This window comes from Halichoerus grypus, chromosome 8, assembly GCF_964656455.1.
Source record: "Halichoerus grypus chromosome 8, mHalGry1.hap1.1, whole genome shotgun sequence".
Taxonomy (NCBI): domain Eukaryota; kingdom Metazoa; phylum Chordata; class Mammalia; order Carnivora; family Phocidae; genus Halichoerus; species Halichoerus grypus.
In genome coordinates, this window is record NC_135719.1 from 17656277 (window position 1) to 17676545 (window position 20269).

The following is a 20269-nucleotide window of genomic DNA, read 5'->3' on the forward strand; positions in this document are numbered from 1 at the left end:
ATTGCATGCCAACGCCCCAGTTTCTCCTCTAGGAACTTCCCAACGTCTGTCCTGATTTTCTGAGCTTTGGTTGTCCCAGTAAAGGCAGTTCTACCTTTAAGTAGGCCTCTGCTTTCCACAGATGATAGAGGGCTGCCCTTCCCCTGGGAGTCTTCTTGTCTCTTGCATTTTATCCCTGGATTAAGCCATTGCAAAAAATGTTCATTTTTTTTCTGAAAAGGCTTTCAGAAGGAGGCTGACCCTTCTGGGAAAGGCTTTCAGGAGGCAGCTGACCCTTCTGTGACAGGGTCTGGGAAGGCTTGCTTCCCAGCTTTTCCTTCAATAGCACGTCCTGAGTAGGGAACCTCTTCTTCAATGCCACATCCTCAGTAGGGAAACTGTTCCTTTTAAGTTGGGATGTCCCCAGTCCTGCATCCCCTCCCCCAAGCTCTTGTGCCTTGGAGCCCAGAGGGCTCATGGTCACCGCAGCTGGTGGGAGATTCTTTTTCTGGCACTTCCTTAAGACATGCTTAGGGACCCAAGGCTCCTGCTGTTGTTCCATACTAATTCCTGTGTCCTCTGGATGGACATGCAGCACCTGAGAAGCTCCCATGTCCCCACTGGAGACACCCTGGGCATGAGTCAGTGAGGCCTTGGAAGTCAAACTATCTGAGGCAGGGGGCAGTCCAGTGCGTTGGGCTTGGGCCCGGCTACGCTCTCTGTTTTCCAGTTTAAACTTTAACTCATACAACAGTTGTTCTTTAAGGTTTGAGGATTTAGGATTTTGGGGAATTGATGGGTTTGGTGGGGGGCTTTTAATGGGGATGGTAGTTTTGACTTTATTATCATTCACCTTTATGATTTGGGAGCTTACTGGCTTGCTGGCTGTCAAGATATTAGATTGTGATTGATGAGCATCAAGTTGCTTGGCCCTGAATATCTCCCTGGACACTGTGGGCACGACGACAGGTTCTAGATTCTTCTTTTTGCCCTGTTGCGTTCCTCCTCTACCTCTAGAATTTGCACTCTTATCCTTTGGCTCATGTCTGGCCCCAGCTTGCCTTGCAGGCAGCTTTGGGGGCCATCTGTTGCCTCTGGTGTCATGTTTGACAGGTGTTAAGAGTCTGTGTGCCATCCTTAATCTTCTGAACATCCTCTACAAACTCATGTTTGATATCAGAGGGTGATTGCCTCGGAATTCTCTGTTCTTCCTTGCCCACAATTGAGGCGGCAGGGAGAGGATGATCCAGGATGGGGGCTGAATTTGCTGTTCCCACTTTGTCTCCATGGAGAGATTTAGAGCTGCCTCTAAGGGAGTTGAAGCCCCCAGGTTTGGAATTTACCTCAGAAATCAGGTTGGTTGAGGAGGAAAAGCTAGAATGGGATGTGTCTTTTATCAGTTTAAAGAGCTCTATGGATTCAAGGACCCTGGGGGGAAGGCCCCACATCATCCTCATACGAAACCTTTTAATATGGGCTTCCAGCATCTGTTGTGCACTAGATTTAATAAAGGGAAGCTCCTGGGAGGTATTCAGGGAGTAGTCCTGAACCTCTGATGGTGGCAAACTTCTCTGTTTTATTTCAGTGTGGGAGTTCTCAGAAAGAAGCGATGTCTGCTTCATACTATGCCATGAATTATGCACAGTCCCGGGGAGTTGACCCTCATTGATTTCCTCAAACTTTTTGCTCAAATGTATTTTCAAGACATTTTCAAGTTGTCTCTGACCTAAAGTCTCCACAGACACTGTTGAGTTTTTCTCTGATGGGCTCCTAAGTTCTTTTTCAAAATCATACCCCATATCATTACCTGAAGAGCTCTCTGGGTCACTCAGCAGATAATCTTTTGGGCCATTCTCTGGGTTGTGTCCCTGATCCTTCTCCAGGTCACCGTTGTCCTTCTCCAGGTCATCGTCCTCCAGCTGAATCATTTCTGAGTCCCCCTCAGAGCTTTCAGATTCGCTCAATTTACTCTCACTCTTAGAGATCCTTGTGCGTCCACAATAGTGCTGCAAGTTAGGTGTCTCTGAAAAAATACTTGGACTCATCAGTGATAGAGACTTATAGATCCTGCGGGACAGGCCCCACCGGTGTTGGATGAGCCTCTTTCGAAGGTGACGCTCTAGTTTTGTTTGAAGCTCATCAGGGAGAGGAAACTGCCCAGGAAGGATAGAGATTGCAACACGGGCCTGGGAGGCCCGGTGATTAAGAGAAGGGTTAGGAGCTGAAGGACAGAAGTCCTCCTGGGATCTTTGGACAACAGCGGGTAAACCCCACACAGTTTCCTGTTCCTTCTGCAACACGTTCCATTCCAGATGTTGCATTTCAGTTGACAGGAGAGACTCTGATTCCTTCTCAGGTCTGTGAAAACGCACTCCACAGACCTTAATCTGGGTTAGAGGACCAGATGGCAGGATTGGGAGTGGGGACTGAAAGTGGGTCTGGGGCTGGGCCTGAGGGATAGGTAGGCGCTGGGGTTGGGGCTGGTTCTCAGGCAAGCACAGAGGAAGAGGATGGGGAACTACTGGGGGTTCCTGCTCTGTGGAGGCATTCGAGATTCTGTTAAAAATAAAGATGGAGGAACAATTATCCAAGACACGGGCAGCAGAGAACAAGGACTCACTATGCAGAGTTGGGAGACCCCAGAAGAGCTGGATAGGGGTTTGCTGTAAATGGCCCTCCTTTAAGGTGGTTGTAGGATATGGGGGCTGCCGATGCACATGCAGCTCCTTTGATTGGTCTTTGCCGCTCCACAAAGGAAGGGAGACTGCCAAGTCATGTTTATCAGCAATTGTTTGTTTTGGAACAGAACCCTTTTTCATTTCCTTCCACATCCAGAAGTCACTCCTCTTTTGGACTTGTTTCTCAAGGAGTGCCAGGACCTCAGGGCTGAGAAGTGAGAGGTTAGCAGGCTCCACAAGCTTGGCTGCAGGGTCTCCCCTGGAAGAAGCCTCTGAAGGATGGAGGGCCAGCAACTCTTGATGGACATTATATGGAGTCAAGGTTGAAGGGAAGAAGTCTTTGGCATGAGTTTGCCATGAAGGGAAGTCTAAAATTGACAATCTGGAGGCATTAATGCCTGTGATTGTCGGGACATAAGTAGGCAACCCGCCAGAGCTATCTGGAGATGAGATCTCTGGAACAGGCTTCACTGAGATGGAAATCGATTTAGATTGAGTCATAGTTAAACTGCAGTCTGGTGGTGGTGAAACAGACAGGGTTGATGGTGCATTATGACAAGCAAAGATGGGATTCACCATCTGGGACAACTCCGGTAAGGGGTTGACATCTTGGGAAAGGGTAGAGTCCAGAGAGAAGATGGTATTTAGAGACAAAGTGGCCTCTGGATGGACAACAGGATCCACTGTCTGAGCATCATTTGTGGGATTGGAGGAAAGGCAAGGGACTGGGGTGGGAAATTGTCCTTTGGGAATTCGGAATCCAAGGGAGGAAAAGACTCTGGTGGCAAAGAATCACCCGGTGGTGAGGGTGGAAAAAAGTCAGCCAAGGGGGTCACTGGGTTAGGTGAGAAGATGGAGGCAGGTGGTGGGGAAGGCTCAGGCAGAGAAGCTGATATTAGGTCTCCTGGAGGGACTGCTGAGGAGTCAGGGGAGAGAGTGAACGATGAGGAAGTCACAGGGGCTGTGGAAGCCAAGGGAGTAGCATCTTCCAGGGCCTGCGGGAACAGCAGCCGATTGATCTCAGCAGTTGTGCTATTACACACCTCACAGGAGGGGTCTGGACATAGCAGTTGACGAAAGTAGGTGGTATCATGATGCCGGCCTAGGGGGCTGCAGGAGACAGGAGGTACAAAGCTGCAGCCAGGACCAGAACAAGGGGAGGAGGACATGCTGGCCTGGCAAGAGGGAGGGGCCACCTGAAGCCTGCTGACCCCTCCCAATGCCCCACCTTTATGACTTCACAATGTACTCAGGAGCCTTCACCCCAATACCTGTTCCTATGGCTATCCCCTCCCATGGCTATAGCAGGCTGCACTGAATCCTACAATTGCATAAAACGTACTCTAAGAGGGATCAGGATAAAAGGGGAAAGACTGGTCACCTTCTTAAAACAGAGATCAGCTTCCGGGCTTCCTCCACTTCTCTCTGGGAGCATCTGTAGTCTGGGAAACCGGGAGAATGGGATATATGTAGTGAAAGTAGAAACATAGGTATTAATACAGGAGTCCCCTTCTGGGACACCCATGGGATATTAAGACTCTGAAAGCCCCTGGTTAGTATTCTTGCTTCATGGATAAAGTACTTTCATGTAAATTATCTCATGTGATACTCAGACCACCTCTGTGAAGCACAGAGATCAGTGGTTACCTCAGGGAAGGGTCCTGAGTATCCATGATGTCACAAGTCTTTCACAAATTCAGGAGACAGAAGTTCTGACTCTTGACATCTCACACAGCCACCTTCTGGGCGACACCCACTGCCCAGATCCATCACTGCTTCATGCTCAGGAAGAGTCAGAGCAGTGAATCTAAGGGTCTCAGGTTCTGACTGCTCTGAGGCCTCTGTTTTCTAAGAGGGATTGTGTCTAGCAGCTGACCTCCTCAGAGATCATGGGCCTGAGCCCTCATGGAAGGGACAGGAAGGGTCACCCTTGGAGAGCTCAGGTAGAATAGGCAGAACCTTACCTTTCAGAGTCCCACCTTTCCTCCTCCTCTTGGCTCTGCCCTGACGCTAGAACAAAAATAAAAGAATGAGGGGTTGGGACTCATCCCTCACTCTTAGAATGGAGACATTCTTTATCCAAGAATAGTACGACTTTATTTCAATTAATAGAACTTTGTGTTCCTTGCTTTTATCGATTTTTAAAGGTGATAAAATGTTTTCAATATTTCTTCAAAAAATTTAAAGGAGGATTTTATCTGGGAGGTCCACACTTGAGAGTCTCAGTCAGAAGTCCTTTGTTCAATGAGGACATAGAAAATGAAGTCTGGGCGCGCCTGGGTAGCACAGTCAGTTAGGCGTCGGCCTTCGGCTCAGGTCATGATCTCAAGGGTCCTGGGATCGAGTCCCATGTCAGGCTCCCTGCTCAGCGAGTCTGCTTGTCCCTCTCCCACTGCCTCTCCCCCTGCCTATGCTCTCTCTTGGGACGCCTGGGTGGCTCAGTCGGTTAAGCATCTGCCTTCGGCTCAGGTCATGCTCCCAGGGTCCTGGGATCGAACCCCACATTGGGCTCCCTGCTCAGCGGGGAGTCTGCTTCTCCCTCTCCCTCAGCCCCTCCCCCTGGCTTGTGCTCTCTCTCACACTCTCTAATAAATAAAATCTTAAAGGAAAAAAAAGAAAGAAAGAATATGAACTCCAACAGTCACATCTGTGCTCCCTCAGGTAGGACCCTGTATCCTAGGACATAGTTCAGACCCCAGTCTCTTCCCAGAGGCTCAGCACCATTCTCCTGATCAGCCCAACATGAAGGCTTGATCGAGTGATGCCTGACATGGGAATGTGACTTACGATCAAATGCTGGGAAATGTTCTCGTACAGATTCCATACTCTCTAAATAAGGACTACAGAATCCCTGTGTTTGGGATTTTACCCAAGACCTGCCACCACATCCAGACAGCCTGTGAGTTTGAAGTAGAAACCTTAGTCCTTCCTTAACCCTTAGCCCTTCCAGACCTCTTGTCCTAGAGAAGCGAATGTCTCTTCTCTTAGACTTCCCATTTTAGGTGTTTCTCTGACCCTACCAAACTCATTTTAAATTTTGGGATTAGGAGCTCAGTCAAGTTAAGCATCTGCCGTCAGCTCAGGTCATGATTCCAGGGTCCTGGGGATCAAGCCCCACATCAGGCTCTGTGCTCCACAGGGAGCCTTCTTCTCCCTCTCCCTCTGCTCCTTCTTCCCAACTTGGGCTCTGTCTTATTTATCAAATATATAAATAAAATCTTTAAAGTAAATAAGATTTGGGATTAGAAATGGAAACCATAATAATCTGTGTTGAGGGCTCCTTACCTTTTGGGTGGGTTTGGTTTTCCAAGTTGGAAATGGAAGCATCAGGTAGCACAGGAACAGAAGAAGCAATCCCAACCCACACAGGAAGGTGAAGTTGGGGTCCGTCTCCAACCATGTTGAGCTGAAGCTCAGACATGGTTCAGTATAGGTATTCAGAACTGAGAGCACATTCCAGTTTTTGAACTCCATTGTCTGAATCGCAAGCTGCCTGTAGGCAACTGAGCTCTTAAGTGTGCAGACGCTGAATATATATCCTCCCCAAACTTACATCACAGAACACTTAGGGTCACAAAGGGTTTTGGGGCGTGGGGGGGAATTGAAGAGGGTGTGTCCACAACCCGTCCCCCACCCACTAGCCCAGAAGACCCCTCCACCCCTCCTAGGTCCTTCAGGTCTCTCTGCCCTACCCTGCCATCCTATTTCCTATACCTATATTCCTATATGCTACCTTAATGAAATTTTCTGCTTGTTCCATCTATAGCGCGTATATTACCTGGGTCCCCCTTTACTGTCTGGAGACCTTGACTTGGGTCTTACCAGTTCCACTGCCTTGAAAGTTTGCAAAACTACCTGGAATTTTTGCTTGTACCCTGACATTTACACTCAGGATCACATATGTCCTCAAATCCATCTTTCCTATAGAATGTGTTTGCCTGGGGCACCTGGGTGGCTCAGTCGGTTAAGTGTCTGCCTTCGGCTCAGGTCATGATCCCAGGGTCCAGGGATGGAGCCCCACATCGGGCTCCCTGCTCAGCGGGGAGCCTGCTTCTCCCTCTCCCTCTGCCTGCAGCCGCCCTGCTTGTGCTCTCTCTGTCAAATAAATAAAATCTTTTTAAAAAATGTTTTTGCCTCACATGAGCCCAGATATAGACCTTAAAGTTCTTTCACACTTATTTAGTTTTGTGCATGTTGCGTAGCACATTTCACTTTTTGTTTTATTCAGCCTTTAGTATCTTCAGTCAGAGAGGCTGACTCAATCAAAATCAATAATGCATTATTCAATATTCCCAAAACTAAAATCAGTAAAAAATAAATGTAAATAATTAAACCTTCAAATGGTCTTCGAGGTAAGTCTGTAGCACTTACTTTCCTGAAGTTAATGAAGCTAAACTGCATAAAAAGTTTGGGGGCATGCTACACACACACACACACACACACACACACACACACACCCTTTGACAAAACAATCCAGTGTTTTTCGAATTGAAGAATAAAGTGTTTTCTCCTTTTATTTCACTCTTCCATAAAATTTTGACCCCAGTTCTTACTCTACCTAAAATACAGACTATCTGTGTTCTGTACATCAGTTCCCTACGAGGTGTACAAACCTCTTCTCAGGGAGTTGCGGCACTGTAACAGAAGTACCATAGACTGGGTGGTTTAAACAACACATATTTTTTTCATAGTTCTGGAGGATAAGAAGTCCAAGATCAAGGCACAGAGGAGATTCAGTGTCTGTTGAGCCCTACTTCTTGGCTCACAGGCAGGTCCCTACAACCTCATGTGGCAGGAAAAGTGGGTGAGAGGTTTCTGGGTTCTCTTTTCTAAGGGTGCTAATCTCATTTATGAGAGCCCCACCCTCATGACCTAATCACCTCCCAAAGTCCCCATCTCCTCATACCATCACACTGGGATTAGGATTTCAACATATGAATTTGGGGAGGAGCACAAACAGTTCATAAACTCCCCAAAGGCCGGGATAGGTTACAGTGCGCTAAGCCAATGATCCCCTCAGGCCTCTGGTGGCCGAGGGTAGTCTTGAAGAGCCTCATCTGATTGCCCTTGTGGGCCTTGTATATCTTTCCCTGAGAGTGCCTTGCCATGAAAAAGGGTTGAGAAGCCCCACCCTATATAATCATCCCCACATATGTTTCAACCTGTGACATTTTTCCAGGCTCCTTTTGTCAGGTTTAAATAATCCCAATATTTCCCTCCACTCTTCCTACGTCTTCTTTTCTAAACTCTTTATCTTCATGACAGCTCTCCTCTGAATGGCCTCCTAACTCCTCATGTCTTTCTTAAACTGCGATGCCCTTTATTTGACACCCCTGGCCTAGCACTGTTAACTCATCGTCTGTGAAAGGGTAGGACAGCCTTCACCCTGGCCCAGCAGAGTCTCCTTTCAATTATGCAGGAACAGGTAACCTGCCCGGAAGATCAAATCTGCCAAGAGCACCACTTCCTCCTCATCCTCACATGCAGTCCCAGCCACATTTTCCTTTAATATTTTCTTTTGGAAGCCAAGAGACACAAACATCTGTAAGTCCTGGTCTCTGTCCTTAAGGGCCTCATGGTGCTGTTCTAGGGAAAAGCCCTCTGCAGGCCGAGAGTTACATGTGTACACAGGACAGGTGTCCTGCTGCATTTGTGAATTGCCAGGTGATCTCTGGAACACAGGAGCAAAGTGACAGGTACTATGGGTCGCAAATGCTCAAACACATCATGCCCCTTAGAAAAGGCAACTCTGCATGTCCAACCTCTCCAATTTTCTGATACAAATTAATGATTCTTTGAGAAGATAGTCAAAGAACGTCTTTTCTCTTTTAAAAGGGCACATGTTGACTAGATATCCTTAGGCACATTTATGTGCCTTGAATTAAAAGTTTTTTCAGAACCTGGTAGAAGTTCCTTCAAAATTTAAAGGAACAAGATATTAAAGGTATATATATATAATCTCACCAAAAATAACCTCCACTGGTTCACAGCACTTATCTTCTCTACACTAAAATCAAGTGTAAATGATTTGCTAATTTTTAAAGAAGTTTACTGGGAGCAACCTCACAATCACCCCATGATGTGAGCAGGACAGGTATTATAGTGTCCCTATTATGAAAGAACAAAACTGAAGCTCGGAGAGGGTAAGTGACTTCTCTAGATCACTCAGTTGTAAGTAGAAGAGCACTGACAATGAAATCCCCAATGTTCTCAACACCTCTATTTTAAACAATAAGTGATTTCTTAAAAAGTCACCCTAGTCCTAAAATTAAAGCAGCTGTGTGGCTAAAAATACCCACTTTGTCCATTAAATGCTGGCAAGTTTGTGAAGAAAAGTTAAGTTCTTTTTGTTATTCTGTCACCCCTTTAGGTACCTTTTCCTTTTCACGCTTGGCACCAATGTCTTTACAGGTTTTCTCTACTGCCCTCTGAAAACCTGCTTTCAAGAGCCATATTACGTATGACTCTCAGTAAGGTGTAAGTGAATAACAAAAGTTTAAAATGCCATCCTTCTCAGGAATACATCTCACACAATCTACATACATCTAACCCCTAAGCCTTATAATAAAGCTTTCACATGAGCAACTCAGGCAGCCATCCGGAGGAGGCAGAGATGGCTTTTGGTGGAGTGAGATCTTTTCACAACCCCAGCTGACCTGTGTCACCACCTAAGTCTGGTCCTGGATTTTATACTGCACTTGGTCGTACTGTCTCCAAGGAGGAGTATTTTCCAAAAGCTCTAGTAGAATAATACTCTTCTATTTGAAGAGACTCCATATAGGTAAGTCTAGATACGCCATTGGTTTAAGATTCTCCTATGTCCTCCATTTTCTAGGGACAGTCCTCAATGCTCTCTCATTCCCATCCTCATCACTGTCCCTGGGATAAGCCACATGGGGACAGCTATTTTCAGGATAACAAAAGACCTGAAGAACAGATTCTGGGGCAAAAATCCTTTTAAACTATATTGAAAACAGTAGCGAGCTGTAAGATGTCTCTCATTCATTCACACACCAAACTTACTGAGCTCTACTGTGTAGTATTTCTAGTAGAAATAACAAAACAAGGTATTGCCTCAGCCCCTGAGCAGGTCATAGTTTAGTGAGACCTGCAAACAACTATAATAAAGTGATATGAACTGTAAAGGAAGTAGGAACAAGAACACAATGAAAACACAGATTAAGGAGTAATTAATTCTTCTGCCAGGAAGCAGAAGAGAGAAGGGTCAGGGAAAAATTTATAGCTGGTGCCAACTGAGATGAGCTTTGTGAGGTATTCAGGACTCCTTCCTCTTCCTCTCCCTCTTCTCCTTCCTTCTCCTCCTCCTCTTCTTCTTTCTGTAGACTTTATTTTTTAGAGTAGTTTTAGATTCACAGCAAAACTAGGCAGAAAGTACAGAGTTCCCATATGTCCCTCTGCCTCCCTACCACACACACAACCTCTCCCACTCTCAATATCCAGAACCAGCATGGGGCATTTATTACAGTCTGTGGACCTACAATGACACACATCATTCTCACTCATAGTCATAGTTTACATTAGAGTTCACTCTTGGCGTTTTAATTCTATGGGTTTGAACAAACATATAATGACATGTATCCTCCATTATAGTATCATACAGTGTAGTTTCACTACCCTGAAAATCCTCCATGCTCTGCCTGTTTATCCCATCCTGCCCCATCATCCCTGGCAACCACTGATCCTTTTACTGTCTTCAGAGTTTTTTTCCAGAATGTCATCTAGTTGGAATCCTACAGTGTGTGGCCTTTTTCAGAGTTGCTTCTTTCACTTCATGATATGCATTTAAGGCTCATCCATGTCTTCTCATGACTTAATGGCTCATTCCTTTTTAGCGCTGGATAATATCCATTGTCTGGATGTACCACAGTTGATTTATCCATTCACCTATTGAAGGACATCTTGGCTGCTTCCCAGTTTTGGCAACTATGAATAACGCTCCTATACGTTTTCTTTTTTTTAGACCACTTTATTGAGACTTAATTCACATACCATAGAATTCACCCATTAAAAGTGTACAATTCAGTGGCTTTTAGTGTATTCACAGTGTTGTGCATTCATCACCACAATCAACTTTAGGACATTTTCATTATTCTAAAAAGAAACTCTTCCCCATAGGCTTCATTCACCCTTCAGTCCTCTCATTCCTCCTGCCCCCACCCTAGGTTACCACTAATCTACTTTGTCTACTGACTTGTCAATTCTGGATGTTTCATATGAGTGGAATCATACAATATATGGCCTTTTGTATCTGCCTTCCTTCACTTAGCATACTGTTTCAGGGTTCGTCCATGTTGTAACATGTATCGATACTTCCTTGTTTTTATGGCAACTCATATTCCCTTATATAGATACACCATGTTGTATTTATACATTGATCAGTTGAATATTTGGGTTGTTTCTACTCTTTGGCTTTTATGAATAAATCTGCTATTTCTGTACATGCTTTGGTGTGGATGTATGTTTTCATCTCTTGCTTATTCATTTTTATAGTAACTAAAGTCATACTTTGTCTAAGCATGTTGCTTTCTGAGATTTGCTTAGTAAAACCGTATTAGATTCCCTACGAAATGAGATCTCTGGGGTCTCAATGCAACTTTTATCAAATGTCTGGGTGCATCAATTTGCCCTCCTGCCAACACTTGCAAAATTAGCCCTTGAATCAGCAGGAATGATGGTGATGCGTAATGTTTCAGAATAATGAACACCTTATGTTCTCAAGGTTCTATTCTTAGAAAGTCAGAAAAGGGTGTGGGAAGAGTAAGTGCGATCCAGCCAGAGGGAACACGAGCGAACCTAGAACATATATAAAAATACACGTCTGGTCACGCTAAAGCACGGTAGGTGCCTGAGGATGAGAGTAGCAAAAAATTGGGCTGAAAAAGTAGAAGGGGAATCAACGGTGGAAGCCTTTGAGTGACAGTTTAAGGAAACTTGAACTTTGTACTGAGGGCAGTGGGAAGCTTCATAACCAGGAGAATGGCATACTCTGTTTCAGAAAGATGACTGGCAAAAGAGAAACTAGTTGAGAGTTCATGAAGAAATATGCCAGTTAATCACTGTATCACATAAGACCCCCCTGCAGATGAGAGCAAACCAGATGAATTCTGGCTTGCTTAATTTTAATTTATTGGCTTATATTTCTCTGCAATATAGGAGTAGATCTGGGTTCTGACTCACTATCCCTTGGTTCTGCTTTCTCAGTGTTGACACATTCCCAAGCCACTTCTCTTGTGGTCCCATGATGGCATCCAGCCAGGAAAAAACAGAGAATTGTTGCCCCAGTGTTCTCAACTAAAGTCCCAATATTCAGGTGAATGGCACCAGCTCAGGTCATAAGAACACTCCTGAGATAATTACTGGGAACTGGAGAATACTATTGGCCTGGTCTTAGCCAGTGCTACTCAAAGTGTGGTCCATGGACCAGCACTTGTTTCCACATGCTTGTTACCACCTGCAACAAGGGTAGACATTGAGGATGATAGACACTTCTATTACAATCTGACAGAGTAATTGAGTCTAATAATTAAAACCGAGGCTTGTATTTTGTTTGTCTTTGTTTTTTGTGTCATTTTTTTCAGTGATTCATTTGCACTGCGTTTTGTGCAAGTATCGGCCCACGGTGGATGGGGGAGTGGGAGAGGAAGCAAACTGGTCCTTCACCACAGAAAGTCTGAGAAACTAATGTACATGCTCCACTGTGGAGTCTGGGAGTGAGTCAGCGTTCTGGAAGCACACTGGGAGACTTTGGGAAGATCTTTCCCTCGTGCCATGAGAGGGGGCAAAAATAAATGTCCACTATAATCGTGAGACTTAATTTGGAGAAGGAGAAGGAAGGATACTGCCAGACTTACTTCAGCTCTTTCATTTTCTCATGCTTTCTTCCACATTGACCTGCCCTCATTCAGAGTCCCTAGTAAGAATTTACTCTGCATAAGCTCTGGATATGGCCATTTTTATAGGCTAAACATTACATACACATTCACCTACCCTCCCCATTGGAACTTTGATGACTAGAATCAAAGCATTTGAATGGCTCTCCTAACCCATTAAGAGAAAAACAACTTTGAGCAAGACTAGCACAAGGTAATTACTAAGCTGAGCCGAATTCCTTTGCCATGCTCTTGGCACGGAGGTATGGAAACTCCAGAGCCCTATAAGAGGTCTAAAGGAAAAAAAAAATGTTCAAGACAAATTTCAGCGATCTCAGTTTCCCATTAAAAATACATTTTAGAAAACTGTTTTAGGTTAACTTGCTAGGGCAGTTGTATGGCAAGAAAAAGTGTGCAGCAATTTGGCAAATTGCAGCTTTCATTTCTCTTTTAAAATAAAATGGAAACAATAAAAACACAATTAAAAATAAAATTAAAAAAACATAATCTGAAAGAGAATTTTGATTCTTTCTCTAATTAAAGCTCTGCAATTAAAGTTTTGCTGGAGAGCAAGCCGTGTTCTTCATCTCCCTGTCCACAAAGGGCTAATACAGGTCCAGCATTTGAGATGTCTGCTACACTTAGAGCAGGAAATGGCTTTGGAGAACCTTCTAGTCTGGCTTTCTCATTTTACAAATTGGAAACTGAGGTCATGGCAGGTTTACTTCTTCTCTCCTTAGTCCTCTCTTTCATTCGTGTGTGTGCATGTGTGTATGTGAGTGTATGGATGTATGTGTATTTTCTCTCAGAAGGCTTGGAAACTTGGAGTCTGCACAGTGTTAACATAATTCAGACACTCAATATGGGACTTCTATCTTTCCAGGGTCCTAACTCACCTTCTAGTATGAAGGTGGGGGGTTCAGTAAGAACCAAATTTTATCCTGTGCTGCCTCAAAATGTGCAATTCTTGCCTAAGTGAACTTTACAAACATTAGGAAGTTTTTTGGTGAAAACCTAATGGAAATCTAGTGCATGCCTTCCTACCATCTGCAATAAAATAAACTGAATGTAATGTTCCTTCATGACCCAAGCTTAGTCTAATAAAAAGTTGTGGTAGTCCAGAGGAGCAGGTGTATTCCAGGATATAGACACAGAGGCACACTGGCCCCAGAAGCTACCATCATTTAAAAAAAAAAAAAAAAATCCATCACTTAGAATTTAGTGGATTACTTCTTTTTCATATAAATGTAGTGGTTGTTTATCAACTACATACACAGTGCAAAACCGACCTATGACAGAATGACCTTTAGCAGGGCACAGGACTACCCTTAAGGGTTAATGCAGTTTAGGTCAGCCCTGGGGGGCGGGGGGTGAGGGAGGGAACCGTAAGGAGGAAATGGAACAGAACTCAGGTCTGGCGGGTACTTAATATGTGCCCCAAACTTTCACTCATTTCATTTCTTAACTATCCTGTGAGGGAAGAAATATTTTTCTCATTTTACAGATAACAGAACTGAGGCCCCGAAAGACTAAATAACTTGCCCCGGTCCACAGAGCAAAAAGCTAAAAAGTGAGGCTATGACCCAAGCTTGCTGTGGTTCCAGGCCTGCATCTTCCCTCCACACCATGCTGTCCGAGACAACAGAGTCCCTGGGCCGTGGTCCTTGATGCTTCTCCGTTATCATCCCAACGGTTATGTTCTGTGATAGAACAAACCAGCCTAAAACTTCCTGACTTAAAACAATGGCCATTTTATTTGCTCACAATTCTGTAATCTGGGCTGGGCTCAGCCAGGTGACTCTTCTGTTGACCTTGCCAATGGTCACTCTATGGATTCATCCAGCTGTCAGTCAGCAGGGGCCTGGGCTTGGCTGGGCACTGAATAGCTGGGCTTTTCTCCCATGGCCTCTCCACAAAGTGCCAGCAGAGTAACAGAATCCTTATAAGGCAGATCGGGGCTCAGAGCCCAGAAGCAGAACTTCTTAAGTCTTCCCATACAGACACAAGAAGGCGTACAGCATCACTCCACCATTTCTAGTCAGTCAGAATGAGTCACGGGCCCTATTCCAGTTCAAAGAGCGAGGACTACACAAGGGCAAATACAGGGAGATGTGATCACTGGGGGACAGCAGTGTAACGGGTCACCACCAACACTAAAGTTTCCTGTGTTTTCTGTTCCTTATACTCTTATGTCCAGTTTTTCTCTCTTCTCCTGTAAGTTTCTCCACTTTTTCCTACCAGTTCTCGGTTTCCCTGCATTGTAACTGGCCTTCCTTAGTCCGCTGCAGAGGATTCCTTTCCTTCACATCCGGGAACTGACTGATCACATCATGTCAACTCTGTTCTACAGGTCGTCCATCTTTGCAGCTCAGGTGTTGTATCGTCGGAGAGTCCTTTGCTTTTTGGTTGCTGTTTTGCTTTGCTTTTGCACCCGGCCCCAAAGCTGGAAGAATAGTTTAAAGGAAAAGAAGACATCCCTGAATCGAGAAGCAACTTAAGTGGATACACTTCAATGCTTTGCCCTTATAAATAAAATCTAGAACTTGTAACCTTTAGTTTTACCTGCGAGAAGGCAAGATGTCCGGTTCAATGGGCAAGTCAACAAATCGATGTTTACCATGTTTTACATGCCTTAAATTTCAAATCTCAGCCATCATTCACCAGGGCAGAGAAAGAAGAGAGGGCTGCAGGAATCAGATAATTCCCAGCATTACAATTCTGGTTCCCAGCAGGTTGCTTCTTACCTATGGCTAAGATGAGATCAGATTACATTTCCAATGAATCATTCAACCTGTCTGATCACTGCTTTCTGCTGCCAGGAGAGATTCAAGAGTAGCAACAATTAACCAGAGCCAGGAGAACAGGCTGTTCAGATACTACCAGCATGAGAAGGGCAAAGGAAATGAGAAAAAGAAATTTTAAAACACCCCAGGTGAAGATCCTTGCAGAAGGGATCATGGGTTTCCATTTGAAGTCCTGGGGAATTAAAATGAAAGTTAAAAGTTGAAATGTGAATTACCCTTCAAGAGCTTCTAAATTCTTTCACCGACAATGTTTATCATCGTTTCTTTTATTCTGCTCCCTGAGGCCAGCCTTTGGATCCCTGATTGTTGGATTACACCTAGACCAGACATTTAGGTGCAAAAATGAAGGGAATTAAATTCAATTTGGCTATTTATACATCTAAATTGCTCAAGTAAAGGGGGCAATGGAGATAAAATGTCTTCATTATTATTTTAGATTAATTCATTGACTCCAATCTGATCTGTGCTCTATAGTCACAAACATCAAAAGTTGATTGAAAATGTGCATAATTTCATACAGAATGAATTATACATGAATTCATTATAACCCTCACAATGATTTACACAAAATCCAATTAACATTCTATGAAACTTCTGGAGAATCTGACTAGATTCTGATGTTCTCAGGAAGAAAAATAAGTTTATCACTGAAAGTCTTGAAGAAAGCATATGAGATGGGACTAGCCACACTACATATTTAGATATAAGGCCGTATCGTATCATTAAAGTAATTTACTACTGAAAGAAACAATGTATAGACACAGAACACAGACCAGAGTTAGTCCGGAAATTGATCTGGATCCACGTAAGAATTTGCTAGAAAATAAAAATGACATCACCAAAAAGGAACTTGTACAGGAGTAACTGAGTAGGAATTTAAGGAAAATAAAATTAGTCTAGATGCATCCCTCATAGTGTACAACAAAATAAGCCCCAGATACACCAAAAAGTTAAATATTTAAAAATATCTTTCCAAATGCCCAAGCAAGGTGTTAGACCTGTGAATTTAAGACCCAGGATGAGGGGTGCCAGGGTGGCTCAGGTCACAATCCCGGGGTCATGAGCATCTTGCCTTCAGCTCAGGTCATGATCCCAGGGTCCTGGGATTGAGCCCCGCATCGGGCTCCCTGCTCAGCGGGGAGCCTGCTTCTCCCTCTCCCTCTGCTCTCTCTCTTTCAGATGAATCAATCAATCAATCAATATCTCAAACAAAACAAAACAAAAACCAAACCAGGATGACTTTCTAAGCTTAAAATCCTTTTAAGAAATCATAAAGCAAAAGACCCAACTACTAAGATTACATAAAATTTAAAACTTCTATTTGTTAGGGGGGAGAAAAAGCACAAACAACTACTTTTTATTTTTTATTTTTTTATTTTTTTAAAGATTTTATTTATTTATTTGACAGAGAGAGACAGCGAGAGAGGGAACACAAGCAGGGGGAGTGGGAGAGGGAGAAGCAGGCTTCCCACCGAGCAGGGAGCCTGACATGGGGCTCGATCCCAGGACCCCGGGATCATAACCTGAGCCGAAAGCAGCCGCTTAACTGACTGAGCCACCCAGGCGCCCCTAAACAACTACTTTTTAAAAAGCACACTGGGAAGATTACATTCGGGAAATCTGGCAAAAAGTTAGCATCTTTAGAAAAGGCATGATTTTACTACTATAACAGGAGAGAACATTTTCATATTTATTATTTGTTGGTGAATATTTTCTGTCCATGGCCTTTGTTCAAGGCAGCAGAATTAATCTCCTTAAAATGCCATTTCCTGGGGCGCCTGGGTGGCTCAGTCTGTTAAGCATCTGCCTTCGGCTCAGGTCACTGGATCCCAGGGTCCTGGGATCGAGTCCCGCATCGGGCTCCCTGCTCAGCGGGGAGCCTGCTTCTCCCTCTCCCTCTGCCGCTCCTCCTGCTTGTTCCCTCTCTCTCTCTCTGTCAAACAAATAAATAAAATCTTTATTAAAAAAAAAAAAAAAACATTTCCTTATGACATTTCCTTGTGACAAGAGTACAGCAATTCTGTCGCTTACCATTCTCTGACCTCAGCCATTTTAGTACATATATACTTGACATATCCCTATACCATCTGCACACAATATTTATTTAATAATTTTCTTTAAATCAACTCTGTTTCACTTAAATGAACTTTGTTCTAGCCAATAATTTCTGTGACATCATTGTTAGATGTTAAAATTTAAATCAGTAAACCTTGAGCAAAGCAAATGATCCGACCCTCCACAATGTGGGTGAGCCTCACCCAATCTGGTGAAGGACTTGAGAGAAAAGACTGAGGTCCTCCAAAGAAGGAATTCTGCCTCCGGACTGCCGTAGGATTCAAGATTGCAACATCAGCTCCTGCTATAATTTCCAGCCCGATCACCTGCCCCGCAAATTTTGAACTTGCCAACTTCCTCACTCACAAGAGCCGACTCCTTAAAAAAATGCCCACCCTTACCCCTTTGTGTGTGTGTGTGTGTGTGTGCATCTCCTATCCTATTGGTTCTGTTTCTCTGGAGAACCCTAATACCCTTACCAGCCTTCGGGAGCACTGACTTTCCAAATCGCATTCAAATGTCTTGGCCTAGATGCCCATGCTTACCTCAATCTAGCTCTTCCTTCTGATTCCATGTTCATTTCATGTGACTTCCCAGTGTGTACTCCGCGTTACTCCAGCTGGTCACCTCACATCTTTATCTGTGCTCCGCATTCTGCCGAGAATGCCTCGCTTTGCCTGCCAGTCCTTCCCTGTTCCTGCCTTTGGGGCCTGGATACATTTCCACATGAGGAGCTGAGGAAGAAATAAAAGGCGGAATGAGATCCTCGCACCTAGACATATGCAAAACCAGCTTTGGCAAGGAAGGTTTCATCTCGTGTGCCAATTCTGACCAATTGGTGGCAGTTACTTGGAACGTTTTAGGAAGGATTCGGAGGCTGTGTCTGTCAGAAAGCATGTGGGGATCTATTAGTGATGTCTGACAGTAGAAGGGCCAGGGTGGTAATAAACTTCCTACGTAACTGCCACCTCTGGCTTGGTTATTAAAGGAAACTGGCCAAGAGTATTTTCCTGGGCCCTTTCCAATTGCCTATCCAAACAAGGTATTAGATCTATAAATTTTTTTTACAAAAACTAATCTACATTTACATATGTAGAGAAAGTCAACAAGAGCATTGAAACAAAGGAAGGAGTACAGAGAACAGGCTACATTTGCCTCCCAAACATCTCCTTTTCCACAGAGTACCAAATGTTAGGACAGAATATGCCTGCTGGGGCGAGTGCTTTTGGGAATACAAACAACCCAAGATGTCAGTTTAGCACTTCCTTGACCATGCTGCCCAGCACCTGGACACTGGGACCTCCTCATAAATGCCTTTGCCCCAGTTCTCTTGCGGCAGCAGAAGTTGCATTGGTCCCTCCCCCACATCCCTGCCTTCCCACCCCTGAACTGCTGAAATGAGAACAGGAGCAACCCTGTTCAGCACACCAAGGTCAGAGTAATTGATACAGATCTTCCTGAAAGTCAAACCAAAACTGTCCTAGTAGAAAATCACACTACGCCTGGTTTTCAGTGGCTCTTTCCCATAGTTTTTAAGGTTGGGGTGGGGGGAGCATGATTATTTGTGCAGCTGCTTTAGGTTACTTTCATTCATTCTGGACTTGAGCACTTCTTTCCAACAGGACAGTGTGATAGGCACTAAAGATACAAAGAGAAATCGTATTTGGTCTCTGCTTTCAGGGAGCTCCTAGCATAATTGATAGTCAAAGAATATTCAGAAACATTATCTTAGACCAAGGTCAGCAAACTTTTTCTGTCAGATAATAAATGTTTTCAGCACTGCAGGTCATGTGTTCTCTGTTGCAACTGCTCAACTGTGCTCAGTTGTAATACAAAAACAGTCATAGACAGTACTTAAATAGATCGTCATGGCTATGTTCCAATAAAAATTTGTCTACAGAAAAAGGCTGCTGGCCAGATTTGGCCTTTAGTTTGCTAATCACTGCCTCAGACTTATTGGGCAAATTAGGACCTGAGATGAACATCTCTCAAAGGAAAAGGTAAAAAAAAAAAAAAAAAAAAAAAAAAAAGTGGCTCCGCTTTTGGTTAGTGTGGTTGCTTGAGTAATCAGAACCTTATTCCTTGATGGTGATTTTTAAAAATTTATTAAAACTCCAAATAAGATCTATGGCATCTCCTGTGAATATGTGAGGAAATAAAGCAGTTACATTTAATAACAGAATGACTTTATTCACTTAAAAATATTTAAGGAGGGGAAGACGAACCACGACAGACTATGGACTCTGAGAAACAAACTGAGGGTTCAAGAGGGCAGGGGGGTGGGGGGATGGGTTAGCCTGGTAATGGGTATTAAAGAGGGCATGTATTGAATGGAGCACTGGGTGTTATATGCAAACAATGAATCATGGAACACTACATCAAAAACTAATGATGTAATGTACGCTGATTAACGTAACATAATAAATGAAGGTTTTCCCTTGATGGCAAGCAAACACACACACACACAGCCCACCATGCCGATTCCAAGGCACCCTGAGTCGGTATGTCAGGAACAGAGGATAATATAACAGGAAAGAAAGCTGCAAAATTTTAAAAAAAAATTTAAAGAAAGAAATAAACCATGCTCACACAATTTGTATAATATACCTAACTCATAAACACACAAAAGGAGAGTTGCCCAGAAAGTGAGGAAAAAGCAGGGGGAGACTCCCAGATGCTAACAACAGGGGAAGCTCTTCCCACCCCTGGGACTGCCTGGAGGGAGAAGGGGGGTGCAAGTGGGGGGCTGTCCTCAAGGAAGACAAAGATTTGCTGCAGGTACACATGACAGCCACCAGAGGGCGAGGGAGCGCAGGCCAGGGGAGTGCACGGCAATAACTTGGAGAAGGACCAGCACACTTGG

The 20269-nt window shown here is 44.1% G+C and overlaps 1 pseudogene; it reads right to left on the reverse strand.

The window, feature by feature from the left end:
• Window positions 1-1079: 1079 nt before the first annotated feature.
• On the reverse strand, window positions 1080-18138 carry LOC144382822 (spermatogenesis-associated protein 31D1 pseudogene; annotated as a pseudogene).
• Between the last annotated feature and the right edge of the window lie 2131 nt (window positions 18139-20269).